Genomic DNA, 17,945 nt, shown 5'->3' on the forward strand with positions numbered 1-17,945 from the left:
CGGGGGCGGGGCTTCACTTGGAAGCAGGTGTCCTGTCAGAAAGCCAGGTTCGACATTTTGTCAGAACAGCTGCTTTCTAATAGAACACAGGCTTGCTAGAGGCGGGGCTTTATTAGGGCGGAAGAGGTTGGCACCAGGCGATACATACATTGCACAAAAGCAGGCTAATGAAGGGGCGTGGCTTCGCTGGGGGCGTGGCTTACTGTGAGAGCGGGCTAGGGGCGGAGAAGATTGACACCAGGTGAAACATACTCTGCATGACAGCGGACTGGTCCTGGGGCGGGGCTTCCTTGGGGGCGGAGAACACGGGTCATATGAGGTTAGCCCTGTTAGCAAAATGTCTAGTCTAGATCAGTGACTTTCTATCAGCCTCATTAACTATTTGTCTATCAGAGCAGTTTGTAATGTTTTTTTGCACACATCTTACAATCAGCATTCTTTGCTAGAAATTACTTGAAAGTATAACTAAAGGCGAGACTTCCTTTTTCGTTTTGGATAGAGTGGAGAGGAATAAGATACAGAGGCGGCCCGTACATTAACCACTTCAGCCCCGGAGGATTTTACCCCCTTCCTGACCAGATCACTTTTTGCGATGCGGCACTGCGTCGCTTTAACTGACAATTGCGCGGTCGTGTGACACTGAACCCCAAAAAAATTGACGTCCTTTTTTCCCACAAATAGAGCTTTCTTTTGGTGGTATTTGATCGCCTCTGTGGTTTTTATTTTTTGCGCTATAAACAAAAAAAGAGCGACAATTTTGAAAAAAAGCAATATTTTTAACTTTTTGCTATAATAAATATCCCCCAAAAATATATATAAAAAAACATTTTTTTTCCTCAGTTTAGGCCGATACGTAGTCTTCTACATATTTTTGGTAAAAAAAATCGCAATAAGCGTTTATTGATTGGTATGCGCAAAATTTATAGCGTCTACAAAATAGGGGATAGTTTTATGGCATTTTTATTATTCATTTTTTTTTTAATTAGTAATGGCGGCGATCTGCGATTTTTATCGGGACTGCTACATTATGGCGGACACTTTTGACACTATTTTGGGACCATTGTCATTTATACAGCGATCAGTGCTATAAAAATGCATTAATTACTGTGTAAATGACACTGGCGGTGAAGGGGTTAACCACTAGGGGGCGGTGAAGGGGTTATGTGTGTCCTAGGGAGTGATTCTAACTGTGAGGGGGCTGGGCTTCAACACACAGGACAATATTCTGCTACGCTTTACAGCCTCAGCGCCGGGCGATGGCACCAACCATGTAAGCAGCCATTTGGCGTTTTGTTTGTTCTTATCTTTTTATAATAAACGGGATTACACTATTTTTGGTTTCCTCTACATTTTATCCCATATCCCATCTTCAGAATTGGAAGACTTGTCCACAGGATTTATTTCAAATTGGACTTTTTATTCACTTGTTTATGTGATTATTTTTTTGATTTGATTAAGCAACTTTGTGTCAACAACACAGGCTACTCACTGCCATCACAGCAATGTGGACTGTTTGTTTATTCAAATTAGACCCCTTTCACACTGGGGCGCTTTGCAGGCGCTACAGCGCTAAAGCACCTGCAAAGCACCCTGAAAGAGCTGCTCCTGTCTCTCCAATGTGAAAGGCCCGAGGGCTTTCACACTGGAGCGGTGCGCTGGCAGGACGGTAAAAAAAGTCCTGCTAGCAGCATCTTTGGAGCGGTGTATACACTGCTCCTGGCCATTGAAATCAATGGGGCAGCGCGGTTATACCGCCGGCAAAGCACCGCTGCAGCGGTGCTTTGTGGGCGGTTTTAACCCTTTTTCGGCCGCTAGCGAGGGTTAAAACCACCCCGCTAGCGGGCGAATAGCGCCACCAAAACGACGGTAAAGCGGCGCTAAAAATAGCGCCATTTTACCGCCCGCGCCCGCACAGCCCCAGTGTGAAAGGGGCCTAAGGTCTTTTGTGTCACCACATAGATCAATCACTGTCATCACATTATTGTGTATTGTTATTGTGTATTTTCATTTGCACACTACTTATGTTATCATCACAGAGGTATTATGCCACTCTTATGGCTTAATTGCATTAGCCATTAATTCTCGTCACATTTTAATTAGGTAGGCTTGTGCTTCACATTTTATTATATCTAATTTTCTTTTTATTAAGGTATTATTTTTTAGTTTATCACTTTTCAACCCAGCGCTCCCTATTAAATTTGTTTCAACTTGCACTAATGATAATATCATTCAGTTTGGGGTCAGCAGCTCATTATTATTTTATTTATCAACCATTTTTTGTTTAGTGTTATTTACTATAATATTTAGTTTAATAGGCGTGAGATACACCTAACTTCTTCACACAGGACAGTGATCTCTGTCCTGTCACAAGGCAGAATGGGGAAATGCTTTGTTCACAAAAGCATCTCCCTGTTCTACCTCTCCGTGACACGATGGCGGCCACCCGGCGGACATCAAGTCCGCGGGACCAGCGGTCATGGTCACGGAGACAGCTGTGCGCCCATGCAGCACCGCTTCTTAAAGGGGACGTATCTGTACACCCTTTTGCCTACCAGTGCCATTCTGCAGACGTAAATCGGCGTGCGCTGGTCGGCAAGCTGTTAGGGGGGAATGGGCGCCGCCCCCTTATCCATGCGTCCGTCCTCTTTCATGATGCCGTACACATAGATTCTATTGCAGGGGTGGTGGGTTTTTTAGAAGCACCTGATTAGAGCCAGAGGCTCTAATAGGCTTCAAAATAGGGTGGGCTTGTGGCACATAGAATACGAACAGAGCCCATCCAGGTGTGTTACAACAGCAAATGAATATTCACTGTTGTAACACTGATCCTCCTCCCGGCCAATCAGGAAGCGGGTTTTGAGACCTGCCACCCGATTGGCTGAAAGGACAGGCGATCCTATTGGACACCTAGGAGGAGAGGAGGAAACGCATGGCCGCTGAGAGGAATGGAGGAGATACCTGCCATCTAGATGGGGTAAGACGGGGGGGTGTTTGAGGTGCCGCTGGGTGGTGACTTGTGTTTTTTTGGAGGGGCGAGTGTCAAACAACCACCCCCCCCAAAAAAAAAATAAAAACACCAGCCGCCACTGGATTAGAACACCTGATAGTTTTTTTAGTCCTGTCTGTTTCCCCATTAGGCAGATTCATCCCCTGTATTTGTTATGTTTACCATTGAAAGTAAAAGAAAATCCCAAATGTTGGGTTGTCTCAAAAACAGAAATAGAGGGGAAATCTTCCAATGGGGACACTAGTTCTGGTGATCCTGGTGACACACCAGGATTCCCTTACTTTGAAGAGATTTCCTCTCGCTTCCTGATTTGGGTGTGGGACAGGACGTGCAGATGACAAAAAGAAAACTTATGGGGGTCATAACACTTACCCTTACTGTATCTAAAACGAAAATAAAAAATAAAGTTTTGCCTTTAGTTCTACCTTAAGCTCCATCCCAAACAATTGACCAGCTGCTTACCTGACTATAGTGTCTAGCCACTTTAAGACCAGGCCTTTTTTTGACATTTGTTGACATCAGTATTTTTTGCTAGAAAATTACTTAGAACCCCTAAACATTATATATATAGATAGATAGATAGATAGATAGATAGATAGATAGATAGATATAGATATATATACTGTACCTGTATATATATATATATATATATATATATATATATATATATATATATATATATATATATATATATATATATATTTATATTTTAGCAAAGACCCTAGACGAATTAAAATAGCAGTTGTTGCAATTTTTTATGTCACACGGTCTTTCATGCGCAATTTTATGGGAAAAAAATACACTTCAATGAATTAAAAAAATAACAAGACAGTAAAGTTAACCCATTGTTTTTGTATAATGTGAAAGATGATGTTACGCCGAGTAAATAGATACCGAACATGTCATGCTTTAACCACTTTAATACTGGGCACTTTCACCAACTTCTTGCCCAAGCCAATTTTCAGCTTTCAGCGTTGTCACACTTTAAATGACAATTGCAAGGTCATGCAATGCTGTACCCCAAAAAAATTTCCTGACAGACTCCATGGCAGCCTACGTGTGGGTTTACCCCACCTCCTCTCCAATGCTTTTGGCTCAAGGTCACAGAGTACATTCCTCTATGGACCCTGTGTGCTTACCTGCACAGTGGTGGATTGATGTCCCAGTCTTTAGGAATAATCCCCAGTCACAAGTCTGCTGGATTCGGGCATGATGGATAAGTAGTGCAGTAGCCCAGGGCCCACTACTGGCAAGGTCTGGAAGATGGAGCACCTCAGGATAACAAGCCTCCATGGCAGCAGTCTGTGTTTATTTGTTCTTCCTGTATCCCTCCTACTTATTATGGACATATCACCGCCTCCCTGCGGCCAGCCCTCATGCATAAGGTATGTGTAGGGGGGGCGTCTGGCGGGCAGGGCACACCTGAGGTCCACTTAAAGCACATCCCTGTTAACAGCATGCTTCTCTCTCTCTTCTCCCTCTTGTGTGTTAAGCCCTTCCAGGTTGGATCGCCAAACTTTGGCTAGTGAAGACAGAGACCTTGCCAGCCTGCAACGTCAGCACTTTTTATCTAGATCCAGATGCCATGGCTCTTCATCTAGGATCCAACATCAGGGCAGAAGTTCAGATTCCTCCTCCAGACACCGCTCCCACCATCATGACAGCCGCTCCTCTAGTTAACGCAGCAGTTATCAGACTGGCAAAGCATGTCACTCTTCCCTTAGAGGACGTCCTGTCCTTCAAGGACAGTCTTGAGAGAAGGATCAATATAGACCTGAAAAGGATCTACATGATGGCGAGAATGGCCTGCAAACCTGCCTTGGACATGGCTACCATGAAAGTTTGGATAAAAACGTTGATACAGTACCCAGGGGCGTCTCAGAAGAGGTGGCCAGAGGCTCAGCCGTTCAGGAGCTTAAGCTGGCCTTGGTCTTCCTGGGTGAGGCATCTATTGACATTATAAACAAGAAAGGAGATGGGAATCCTGCCTATATTGGACAAAAAGTAGCACTCACCGAATATATATTGGGGGGTGTAATCAAATTACTAAGACAAAAATAAAAAAATAATAACAAACCAAATGACCAGAAACACACCTTAAAGAGTTAAACTACATAATTTTATCAGCTATAAATGAGCAAAATACAAAAAGGCAATAAAAGGTCCCTAGATCCCCTATAATGGACCAAAGAAGGAAGTCCCAACAAAATGGGAACCCACCAGCTTGTCTATAGCCTCCCAAAGAATAACCTGTAAAACAGATGATCCATGCAGTATTCACCTTCATAAAAAATGGAAATCTGCAGTCCATAGAACCTTCCCTCCCCCGATATAAAGCACTCTCCTTCTACACCTTTAAATACCCCCAGCTACTTAAGGGTGAGGGCTGAACTGTAAATTTCCTGAAAGAACAACGTGATTCTGCAAACGCAGAAATATTCACACTGTTTCCTTAATAGAATGACACAGTTGCCGACCACAGAGAATACAAAAAATACAAAAATCAACCATTGGTCAGTCTGTCAGTCAAAAATGGAAAAAAAACGTGATGGAAAAAGTAGGGAACAAGATTGGAAAATGTATGGTAGTCCAAACAAAAGGATGCTGTACTCCTTGTAATAATAAATATCCTTAAGTGTGGGTGATTCCAATTGTTCTCATCCTATAATCCAGGTAAAAAGATCGTTGTGAGACAATGGACACTATTAATAGATCGCTAGGTACTGTAGGGTATACTGTCACAGTGATAGAAACATACTTTCAAATATGTATACCATGTAACCATATGCTGAGGTGCCCACTACATGCAGGTATGTCCTCCAGGCTGTTGTAGCAATAAAGGCTGTGTAAAGATACAATTTTGGTTACTTACTGGTAGCTGTATATCCTCCAAACAATTGTAGCAAGCAGAGGTATGTGGAAGCACAACGATTACTCATTGATGGTTGGTCACTCAGATATCTCTCTGATAAATAGTGAGATTCAGTCTATCGATCAATGAACGTGCTGTGAATATCCAGTTGATGCTCAATGTAGTATGTATTTCCAGACAGTATCTCAGTACATCTGTATTTTCAAAGTGGTGTCTCAGTATATCTCACATGAGTTGGTAACAGCCCAGAGGATGATTGTCATCCATGTCCATGATGTCTACTGGTAGTGTTGATTATCCGTGGTTGCCCATCTGAAGGTCATTGAAGTTATTCACTTCCAAGGTAGTGTTGTCAGGTAGCAGTTCAAATGCCCTAACACCCACAAACGAGTGTTAGCTGGGGTGGGTGAATGGTGGAGGTGCTCTCCCAGAGAACAATGGGAATCACCCACACTTAAGGATATTTATTATTACAAGGAGTTTGTTTGGACTACCATACATTTTTCAATCTTGTTCCCTGCTTTTTCCATTACGTTTTTTTTTTTTTTTTCATTTTTGACTGACGGACTGACCTGTGTCATTCCACTAAGGAAACAGCGTGAATATTTCTGCATTTGCAGAATCACGCTGTTCTTTCAGGAATTTTACAGTTCAGCCCTCACCCTTAGGTAGCTGGGGGTATTTAAAGGTGTAGAAGGGGAGTGCTTTATATCGGGGGAGGGAAGGTTCTATGGACTGCAGATTTCCATTTTTTATGAAGGTGAATACTGCATGGATCATCTGTTTTACAGGTTTATTCTTTGGGAGGCCATAGACAAGCTGGTGGGTTCCCATTTTGTTGGGACTTCTTTCTTTGGTCTATTATAGGGGGATCTAGGGACCTTTTATTGCCTTTTTGTATTTTGCTCATTTATAGCTCCATTGACATTATCCTCCTGCTGGCCTGGACTATGCTCTCTTCCATGACAGCCAATCGAGCATTATGGCTGCGTGCCTGGCTCGCTCATCCAGCCTCCAAGCAAGCTTGGTGTAGGATCTAGTCTTGTGCACAACGGAAAATTTTGTTTTGTTTCGGTTCGTTGTCATTCCTAAAATATATAATTTCGTTCTGTTATATTCGTTATGTTACGTTAATTAGTTTTCAGATAATTTGTTATTTTTGTAAAGAGTCGATATTCGTTATACTGAATCTCGAATCATGTCAAATTCATTCGTTATATCCACTATAATTTCTTTCATATTAGTTGAAATTCGATATTTATGTGAATTGTATATTGATTCGTGATAATGATTTGTAGTTTGGAAAGTCGTTTGTTTATTGAATCTATTAACACACACAATGACAATATCTCTTCTCCTCTGCTCAAATACAATACAACACCCTTCTTACTCAGTTCTTAGGAATGCACTTTGCCAGTAATCCAACCTCCAGCACAAAATTAATCAGCTGATTGGACTGTAAGATTTACTTTGAGTTGACCTTTTGTTTCATTAGATCTTTAACGAATTACCGAATCATGTTGAATTAATTTGTTATATCCGCTATAATTTCTTTCGTATTAGTTGAAATTTGTTTATGTTTTTTTATTCGGACATTCGGATGCATCCGAATGCTTGAAAGATGCAAAATTCGGCCGAATTTCGATTCGTTACAAAACATATTGCACATGTCTAGTAGGATCCCCTTTGAGAGATCCTCAATATTTGGCAACAAGCTGGATAGTGCCATAGCCCAGGACACGGGTGGGAAGTCGGGGTTCCTACCCCAGGACAAATGCCTTTTTGGCCAGAAGAGGCCCCAGTCAAGAAGACGGAGCACAGAATGGGCAAGGGATGCGCGTTTCTATAGACCAGGTGAGGACTTCAGGAGAAACTGGAAGACGGGACAGACACCCTTCCAGAGATCTGCCAAGAACTCAACTTTTGGTGGACATGAGCCCTCCAAGTCCTTTTGAGATTGGGCCCATTCAGGCATGTCAGGTGGGGGCGCAACTGCTCCACTTTTGACGTGTCTGGGCGGCCTCAATCTCGGATTACTGGACCATCAAGACAGTCTCCTCGGGACACATATGGTCCTTTACAAGTACGCCTCTTTTTAGATTCGTCCCCACGCTGTTACCTCGCTCAGAGGATAAGAAGCAGGTGCCGCTGACCTACGTGCATTCGCTGGTGGTTCAGAGGGCTGCAGTGCCCGTCGACAAGGGCGAAGAATTGCAGGGCATGTACTCATCTCTCTTTCTGGTTCTGAAAAAGAACGGCTCATGGCACCCAGAGATAGATCTCACATATTTGAACAAGTTAGTTAAGAATGAAATGTTCAAAATGGAAACCCTGTCTACAATTCAACAAGCTGCCCAGCCGGGCGACTGGCTAGCCTTCATAGATGCATACTTTCACATACCTGTTGCCAGAGGAGTTCCGCAAATACCTCCGGTTTATGGTTGGGCAAGAGCATCTTCAATTCACCTGCCTTCCTTTCGGACTCTCAACCTCACCTCAGGTATTTTTGAAGTTCTTCTGGCCTTGGTAGCCCTCATCAGAATGAGAGGCATATGCCTACATCAGTATCTCGATGATCTCCTGTCACAAGACAGAGAGCAGCTGTTATTTCACATTTTTACTCTTCTGGAGTTTGGCTGGTTACTGAACCTAGAAAAAGTAATCTAGAACCAACACATCGCCTAGTCTACCAAGCTGCCCAGTTCGACGCGGTCCAGAACACTATTTCCCTGCCTCTGGAGAAGATCCCGGTAGTACAGGACAGAGTTTGCCTGGCCCTAGCTTCCTCATGCCTGAGAGCTTCACAATGCCTCCGAATCATAGGCACAATGGTCTCTTTGGCCCCCATGGTCAAATGGGCACTTTGGCAGTTGCGCCCCTTCCAGAAAGGGTTTCTCCAGCAGTGGGACCCAAGCAGGAGAGATCAGCACATTTTCATAACTTCAGGCATGAGGGACAGCCTTTTCTGGTGGCTGCAAGGCGGGAACTTGCTCAGATGCAATTCCATCAGCCCCATTTCCTGGGTCACTATTACGATGCCAGCAATACAGGATGGGGGGCCCACTGCGGGTCAGAGATTGCCCAGGACAGATAGGATACTCATCTTTACACTCCAGTGTTGAATATCTTAGAACTACGGGCAGCATTCTGTGGCCTTCCACCATATGATAAAGGGAGAGTCCATGCTGTTGAGAATGGACCACACCACAGTGGTCTACTATGTGAAGAGTGGAACTCAGAGTTTTCCCCTACTTCAGGAAGTGGAGCCCATCATGACATGGGCCCAGAAGATTTCCTGTCTCATACCCAGCTGGACAGCAATGAATGGCCCTTCCATGTGGAGACATTCAGGTAGATTCTGTCCCTTGAAATTGATTGCAAAGTCGTCCTGTTCACATCCCCCTGCAACTTCAAACTCAGGAAGTATTACACTCAGGGCTGTTGCAGCCAGGCCTCCAGGATACATGCACTGAGCAGTAGGACTTCAGCAGAGTGTATGCCTTACCTCTGATCCCAGTCATCGTCAGATTCTTGCAGAAACTCCAAGCAGAAGCCGTTAAATTAGTGGCAATAGCACCATACTGGCCGAACAGTCCATGGTTTCCTTTGCTAACACAACTCAACTTTCTTGACCCAATGCCCCTTCCCCTCAGACCAGACCTTCTGTCCCAGGGGGCAGTTCTGCATCCATGCCCAGCATGTCTACAGCTGATGGTCTGGTTCTTGAGAGGGAGAGGCTGGAAGCCCTTGGCTGTGCATCAGGGGTCAGCTACACCCTCATGAGTTTGAGAAGAGCTAGCACAAATTTGTGGAGTTCACATCCTCCATGGGAAGATCATTCAGGGACCCGGGGGTTCAAGAAACGCTGGAATTCCTACAGTCAGGCTTAGATCTGTCTCTGTCTGTTGGCTCCCTTAGAGTCCAAGTGTCAGCCCTATCAGCCTTCTCGGGAGTTTCGTTGTCTGGTCACCCTCTCGTCTGGAGGGCAGCAGGCCCCATAGAAAACCAAGATTCCCCAAATGGGATCTTCCCCTTGTCCTCGACTAGCTGCCAGAGCTCGGAGACGTCGTCAGCCGGACATCTATTAAGGATCTCTTTGTCAAGTCCGCTTTTCTTGTGGCCATCACATCGACCAATAGAGTTTCAGAGATTGGTGCCTTCAGCCACAAATAACCATTTTTTAACCTTCTTTCCAGACCGGGTAGTACTCACACCCATGCTTGACTCAAATCCCAAAGTCGCATAGGTCTTCCACGAAAACCTGAGATCATTCTTCCTACCCTCAAGGCACCAGAAGCCGCTGAGGCTCATCCCCTAGATGTGGGTGAGACACTAAAGGAGTCTTTGTCCTTTTTTCCTGGAAAAACAGGGGAAAATATGCTTCGTCTAGGAACATTTGCTTCTTGGTTTGTCCAGGCCATCCAGCAGGCATATAAGGTGAAGGGCTTGATTCCTTCAGAGGCGGTGACAGCACACCTGACTAGAGGCGGCTCGACATGTGGCTCCATATGTTATCTGCAGGGCCACCTCATGGGCCTCTATCAACACTTTAAGGTGACATTATTGTGTAGAACCTGCATCCTTATCCTTTGTGAATTTTGGTTTAAGAAACCTGTCAGTTGACTGGGCAAATTAAAACTTTATTTCGTTCAGCAATTCCGCCCACATAGTTTATGGCTAGTTATTTCCCACATGTAGGCTGCCATGGAGTCTGTCAGGAAAATGGAAAATTTCCTATCAAATACTTACCGTAATTTTCCTTTCCTGATGGACTCCATGGCAGATGGAGCTCCCATCCATTGGTCAAGAGTTGGCTAGTTACCGAACGTACCGAACGTAGTTTGTAAATACGTAAGTAATTTTTCTCCTTCACTGATGAGGCTACACTGACGAGCATTGATAGGCTGCACTGATGGGCACTGATGAGGAGGCACTAATATGGCACTAATATGCAGCACTGATAGGCAGCACTGATATGCAGCACTGATAGGCGGGACTGATATGCAGCACTGATGGGCACTAATAAGCAGCAGTGATGGGCAGCCTTTATGGGCACTGATCGGTGCTACTGATGAGTGGCACTAACGGGCACTGATAGATGGGGCCGACAGGTATACCAGATGGGCACTAATAGGCGGCACTGATGAGCAGCCTTTAGGGGCACTGATTGGCGGCACTAATGGGCACTGATAGATGGCACTGACAGGCATCACATATTGGCACTGAAAGGCAGCACTGATGGGCACTGAAAGGCAGCACTGGTGGACATCATTGGTGGGCATTGATGGCCATCGCTGATGGGGCTGTACTGATAATCAATGCACTGATTATCAGTGCAGACCCCCCTCCCCCTGTCAGGTCATGCTGTCAGCATGAATAGAGGAATGCCGATAACCGGCACTTCCTATTTAAACTGATTGGACACAGCCGATCACATGGTAAAGAGTGCAAGGGTGAGGGAAAGGTTCCCAGAAAGTCGATATTAAGTGACTCCAGGCAGTATGCTTACAAAAAATGTTATGTTTATTGGACTAAAAGTTTATTAAAAACAACTTTCTGGGAACCTTTCCTTCACCCTTGCACATTTTAGATCTTTTTCGGTATGTTGACCCACACATATATTTTTGGAATGACAGATGCAATATAAGTCCCTCGGTGATTCCCCTACACTAGGGTGAGCCGCCTAGCCTTCCTTTGCTGTCACATTGTAAAGAGCCTACATCATAGACTGTTTACTGTGATTGGAAATGCGGTGTGTCCGAGCAACACACTGCACCACCGATCGCCACGCGCATGAGCGGCGATTGTAGTGTTGTGTGTTGTAAAGGATGTCATATGCCACTTAGTCACAACAATGAAACCCCCGGCCACCCGTCATTTTGCTATAGGCTAGGTGGGAAGGTGTTAAAATTGCGCAGGCTGGAATGGCGACAAACTACAGTACTTACGGTACTTTTAGGCTACTTTCACACTGAGGCGCTTTAAAGGCGCTACAGCGCTAAAAATAGCGCCTGCATATTGCCTGTAAAAGAGCCCCCCCGTCTCTCCAGTGTGAAAGCCCGAGTGGTTTCACACTGGAGCGGTGCGATTGCAGGACGGTAAAAAAAGTCCTGCAAGCAGCATCTTGTAGGAGCATGTAGGAGCTCCTAAAGTGCCCTAAAGCGCCCCTGCCCATTGAAATCAAAGGGGCAGCGCCGCCAAACCCCCGGCAAAGCGCCGAGCGGCGATTTACTGGCGGTTTTAACCCTTTATTGGCTGCTAGCGGGTGTTAAAAGCACCCTCCACTAGCTCACGAATAGTGCCGCTAAAACGGCGGTAAAGCACCGCTAAAAATAGCGGCACTTTACCGCCGACCCCCACCTGCCCCAGTGTGAAAGTAGCCTTATTCCTATTACAAGGAATGTAGGCATCCCTTGTAATAGAAATAAGCATGACAGGTCCTCTTTATTGAGAGATCTGGGGTCAAAAAGACCTCTCTCGCAGCCTATAAAAGTGATCTCACTGCGGTTCCCCTGCTGGGACCACCAGCATCATGCTGTGGGGGTATTTTTCAGCTGCAGGGACAGGGCGACTGGTTGCAATCGAGGGAAAGATGGATGCGGCCAAGTACAGGGATATCCTGGATGAAAACCTTCTCCAGAGTCCACCAACGTTTACCATCCAACCTGACAGAACTGGAGAGGATCTGCAAGGAGGAATGGCAGAGGATCCCCAAATCTAGGTGTGAAAAATTTGTTACATCTTTCCCAAAAAGACTCATGGCTGTATTAGATCAAAAGGGTGCTTCTACTAAATACTGAGCAAAGGGTCTGAATACTTAGGACCATGTGATAGTTCAGTTTTTCTTTTTTAATAAAGCTGCAAAAATGTCAACAATTCTGTGTTTTTCTGTCAATATAGGGTGCTGTGTGTACATTAATGAGGAAAAAAAATGAACTCAAATGATTTTAGCAAATGGCTGCAATATAACAAAGAGTAAAAAATTTAAGGGGGTCTGAATACTTTCCATCCCCACTGTATATATATATATATTTATTTATTATATTATGCATATATATATATATATATATATATATATATATATATATATATATATATATATATATATATATATATATATATATATATATATAGGCACTAACTCCACCCATTACATCACTAAGAGCGGACTTCTCTAAAAGGGGACCTAACACCCACTTACAAAATTCCCCCTCCCATACTATACTGGCAACAGAGCCATCTAGTGGCAGACAGCTAACTGCACCTGCCAACATATTGCCACTTGAGCCTTGGTGACTAAACATGTTGGTCTGTTAATGGTTAACAGCTGTTCTGCTTGGTAGTAAAGGTTAAAGTTTATGTCATAATTTAAACTGATTTAAACCTAATAAATGGGCAGCGGTCTAAATGTTTTTACAATCCTTGTCGTGTGTTTACTTTATTACCTAAGTATGTTGTTATGATGTGATGGATGTTAATCAGGTGTATAATCCCATACAATAGCACAGCTGGGAGAAATCCTCCATGCCCCTCAATCCATTCCATTTATATATTTTTTCGATCAGCCAGCCAGCTGATTAAAAAAACAATCCATGTTGGCTACCCTTAGGCCTCGTACACACAGGCCGAATGTCAGGTGGCATCGGCCGGTTCAATAGAAAGATTCCCGGCCCACATTCGGCCCTGGTGTACTACAGTCAGCCTGACAGAAGCCGGCTTCTGTCGAATGGGCCTAACCGAAAAAGGTCTGCCGAACCAGTGGGAGTCGGTCAATGGCTGAGAGCGCTGATTGGAGTGTTCTGGTGGGGGGCTGTCCCCCTTGTCAGAACACAATAGAACAGCGGGGGGTGGGGGGGGGAGATCGCTGTACGATCATCAGACTGTTAGTACAGCGGCTCCAACCTGAGCTGTTTGTTTATTTTTGTCGTTCAGTCTGCTGGGTTGAACGAAAAAAGAAACTAGCAGTGTGTACTAGGCTTTATGCTTACTGGCCTTTAAAGTACATTGTCAAACAAAGAGCTTGGCAGCCAAAATAGAAGTCGTTGCTTAGCAACCCTTGCAAACAACACTGACCCGTCTGTCATTACTAGTGCAAGAAGTTAGTGAGGAAATGTGATTATAATCTCACTTCTATGTTTTAACTGGAGATTAGGAGCTGATCTTTTCTGCAGGTAAACAGGTAATGAATACTTTTTATCTACCAATTTGGAGAGTACATCGTAACATAGTTTTATTATATACATTTCTATAGTGATCAGTGTAATATTTGTCTGATCAGAATTGTCTCAGAACTGTTTTCTGAGGTCTTTAGCTTCATAAGAATTCAAACAGCTAGATCATAAAATGTATGCTTTATTAACTAAATTATTGATAAGAGAATAAAAAAAAAAATTGTGTAATGATGGCCATACATGCTTAATTTATTTCCCGTTTAAACTTTCTCGATAGGAATAATTGATCTATGGACAACAACAACCCATTTGATCATTATGCCACATGCAGGGAAGTGGATTTCGATCAATAGTTGGAAGATAGATGTCGATGCGGAGAACTTAAAGTCGGTTTAGGTATACAATCGTAAGTATTCAATTACTTCTGTTTTCACCATGCAATCTCATAATATGATTGATCTCAGCATTACCAACTGATACAAACTTTCTTCTCTGACCGATCGATTCAGTTTGATTGAATCCGATCTAAATCAAGCCATAATAGATAGAAAGAGAAGTTATGTCTAACAGATTTTTTGCCGATTCGATCATTTCGATTGTAATTGATTGGGTAATAAAATTGAAGCATGTATAGCCTCCATCAATGATAAAAATTGAAATTTGTATACCTGAAAATGTATGCCTAATACAACTGTCATATAGTCTTGATCGTTGTTATTTCCTTTAGGCTTTATTCACATGGACACTTGGAAGCGCAGACAGGTTCTGGTGTAAGGATCCCAGAGTTTTCCTGCAGCTGGGGAGCCACAGGTGATACGTGCAAACGCCCATAGAGGTAGATGGCTGTACATTCTTGTACTTGTGTAAATGCTAATGCTTTTATTCGCATATGATGTACTTCCCAAAGGAGAAGTTTGAGTCGCTGTAAACAGCACCTGTAGCCCCCCAGCCACAGAAGTATGCTGGCATACTTACACGAGAACCTGCCGGTGTCTCCAACCGACCGTGTAAATGAGGCCTGCCTGAAGCATTGAACAGAATTGATTGTCAGTTTTTCGTTTTTGTCATGTTTACCCTAAAGCACATCTAAACCCAAGAACAGAAATCTAATATATTGCAGCTTACTGGTCCTTATATATGGTGGCTTCAGTCGTTTTCTTCTTTTTTCCATGCTGTTTTTACCCGGTGATCCTACCAATAACACACTGCCTGTCCTAGAGTGACAACGCTCACTGTACTGTATCTATAGAGGAGTAGTGTTGTCATCCTAGGCTGCTCTCTTGATTTGGACTTTAGACTTTAAGAGGTAGCTCACACAAAAAAAAAAAAATGTGTGAGGACCCCCAGGAAATCCATACCAGACCCTTAATCCGAGCATGCAACCTGGCTGGTCAGGGAAGAGGGAGGCAAGCATGCGTCCCCCCCTTCTGAACCGTACTAGGTTACATGTACCCAATGGGGGGGTACCTTGTTTATGAGGACAAGGGCCTCACCCCCAAAACCTCATGACCCCTTTTTGGAAAGTAGATAGTCCAAGGTATTTAGTAAGGGGCATAGCAAGTTATTTGAAGTTGTTATTTTGCTAAAATACTTTATGTTGTCATTTTAACAAGTTAATTCTCACACACATACTTACAATTACACCCCAAAAATACATTCTGCTATGCCTCCCGGTATTTGGGGATACCACATGTGGGAGACTTTTTCCCAGCCTAGCCACATAGAGAGGTCCAAAATTCAAAAAAGCATCTTTGGGTTTTCTAAAGGCCTAAATTGCACATCTAATCCCCTGACTACCTATGCCATTTTTGGAGTCGCCAGAGCACCCGGATAGTAAACATTTTTTTTTTGCCTCAAGGTTTTGGAAACTGTGTAAGGAAAATGAAAATTAGGACCACAGGTTATGTTGAAAATTTAGATAAAACCTTGTGAGCTGCTATATAATACCCAAAAAGCTGCCGGCCCTTCCCACACTTCCAAAATATGTGAAAATACAAAATAAGTGCAGCGCTATACCAAAAATCAAATGTGCATATATAAAATTATATCCAATGTGCATATACAAAAATTTAATTTAAAAAAATTATATATTTATAAAAAAAATGCAATATGCTGTAATATTCCTGATACTATGCAAAAAAAATAATTGTATGCCTTAAAACTAGCAATAAAGTGCAATGTACTCCTTATTGCACACAGTGTCCTTATAAATTGCAATCAATCGTGCAAAAGAGAACGATCGTGCAAAAAAACAAACAAACAGTCCATTTGATGATCTGTGATATCACCAGATGAATGAAGGTAAATATCTTCACTCTAATCCACCTCTGTGCATATATATAGATATATATATATCTTTATATATATATATATATATATATATATATATATATATATATATATATATATATATATATATATATATAAAATATATATATATATATATCCTCGTGTCACCGTCACCAGTTGTACCCTCACCTTACAGGCTTAGTGGCTATGCCTTTAGATTACAATCAATCTTCTCCTTTTCCCTCTTTAGATTTTCCTCCTTCTTATGGCTTATCCACTTATTCAGGCATCTCATATCACAGGGTATACTCCATCCTTATTATTTTACCATTGGTCTCCACTCACATCGCCCACATGCAAGGTAATAAAGCTTAAAATAGTGCTTTACCGTTTTAAAAGCTTTCCACACACTCCAGCCGGCCTGGTGCCCCAACTTTTCTCTGCTGCCGTTAGCAACGCAGCTAAAGTCAGATCCCTGCCTGCAGCCTGTGATTGGTCAGCGAAGGACCAGTAATGGACTATGGTCATCTCACTGCTCTCTCCTCCAGTCTGAAAGTTTCTGGCTTTTCAGTTTGGCGGTCTAACATCTGATTTCCAACCTTACCATCATCAGTACGATTTCCTGGATCCATCCTTGGAGTTCCCCTGGATTTCCTGGATCATTTTGGCCATCTGTCGATTCGGCTATCCTTGCCTTGTTGACGCTGATGTTCGAGTCCACCTGTTCCGGTAACATCCCTTACCTTGGGTGGAGGACACACTATCCCTGAAGTTTTACATGCTTGCTGAGGCCTCTGTATCCCACTTCTGAACAACCATTTTCTGCAAGGGACTTTTTATATGTTTTCCACAAGCTTTTTTCACCTTTGGGACTTCCTTATTTGTGTTTTAACCCATGTTTCATATGCTTTGTTGTACTTATTTTTGGGACTAATATTCACTATTTAGTTCTGATCACTTTTATACATTATTTGGTCACATTATTTAATGTCAAAAAAGGAAAGCTGCGCTATAAAACTGATATGTGATCATAAAGAATGATACAATACTAAAATCACACCATTTGAAAATATATGAAAAGTTCTTACAATGTGATATTACACTCAGAGGGGTGTGATGGGGTGCAAATGAGAGAGTGCCATAGGCGTGTATGATCTCCTTAACGGGGGATCTAAGGAGCTGGTAAGCGGCAGTATTTTTTGTGGGTGGAGGCACTCTCTCATTTGCACCCCATCACACCCCTCTGAGTGTTGAAATTGCATGTCCTTGCTGACAGGAAGATTACGAAGTCACCTTTCATACAACTGCTTAGCGGTGGCCTTTTTCAACCAGCTTATTTGAGTGGACTTAATGTTGTTATGAGTGTATTTTGCTATATACTCTACTTTCACAATTCTTTGCACTTATCACTGGTGACAACATAATTGTTGATGTAATATGACATTGTAAGAACTTTTCATATATTTTCAAATGGTGTGATTTTAGTATTGTATCATTCTTTATGATCACATATCAGTTTTATAGCGCAGCTTTCCTTTTTTGATATTTGTAGTGTGTGTATCTCGCATTGTTAGTTGCAGCTTTTTGTCACTGTATTTAAGGTTTA

The 17,945-nt window shown here is 43.0% G+C and overlaps 1 protein-coding gene across 5 annotated transcripts in view; it reads left to right on the plus strand.

The window, feature by feature from the left end:
* Window positions 1-13,927: 13,927 nt before the first annotated feature.
* The window catches only part of HEATR4 (HEAT repeat containing 4), a 74,144-nt gene continuing 70,126 nt past the window's right edge, over window positions 13,928-17,945 (plus strand). For 3 of the 5 annotated variants that reach the window (XM_073609758.1, XM_073609759.1, XM_073609755.1), the window contains exons 1-3: window positions 13,928-14,058; window positions 14,328-14,456; window positions 14,778-14,885. The gene's annotated coding sequence lies outside the window, so the exon portion shown is untranslated. The remainder of the gene's footprint in view (window positions 14,059-14,327; window positions 14,457-14,777; window positions 14,886-17,945) is intronic. The other 2 variants (XM_073609757.1, XM_073609756.1) reach the window with 2 other exon arrangements.

The sequence above is a fragment of the Aquarana catesbeiana genome, linkage group LG13 (genome assembly GCF_042186555.1).
Source record: "Aquarana catesbeiana isolate 2022-GZ linkage group LG13, ASM4218655v1, whole genome shotgun sequence".
NCBI lineage: Eukaryota > Metazoa > Chordata > Amphibia > Anura > Ranidae > Aquarana > Aquarana catesbeiana.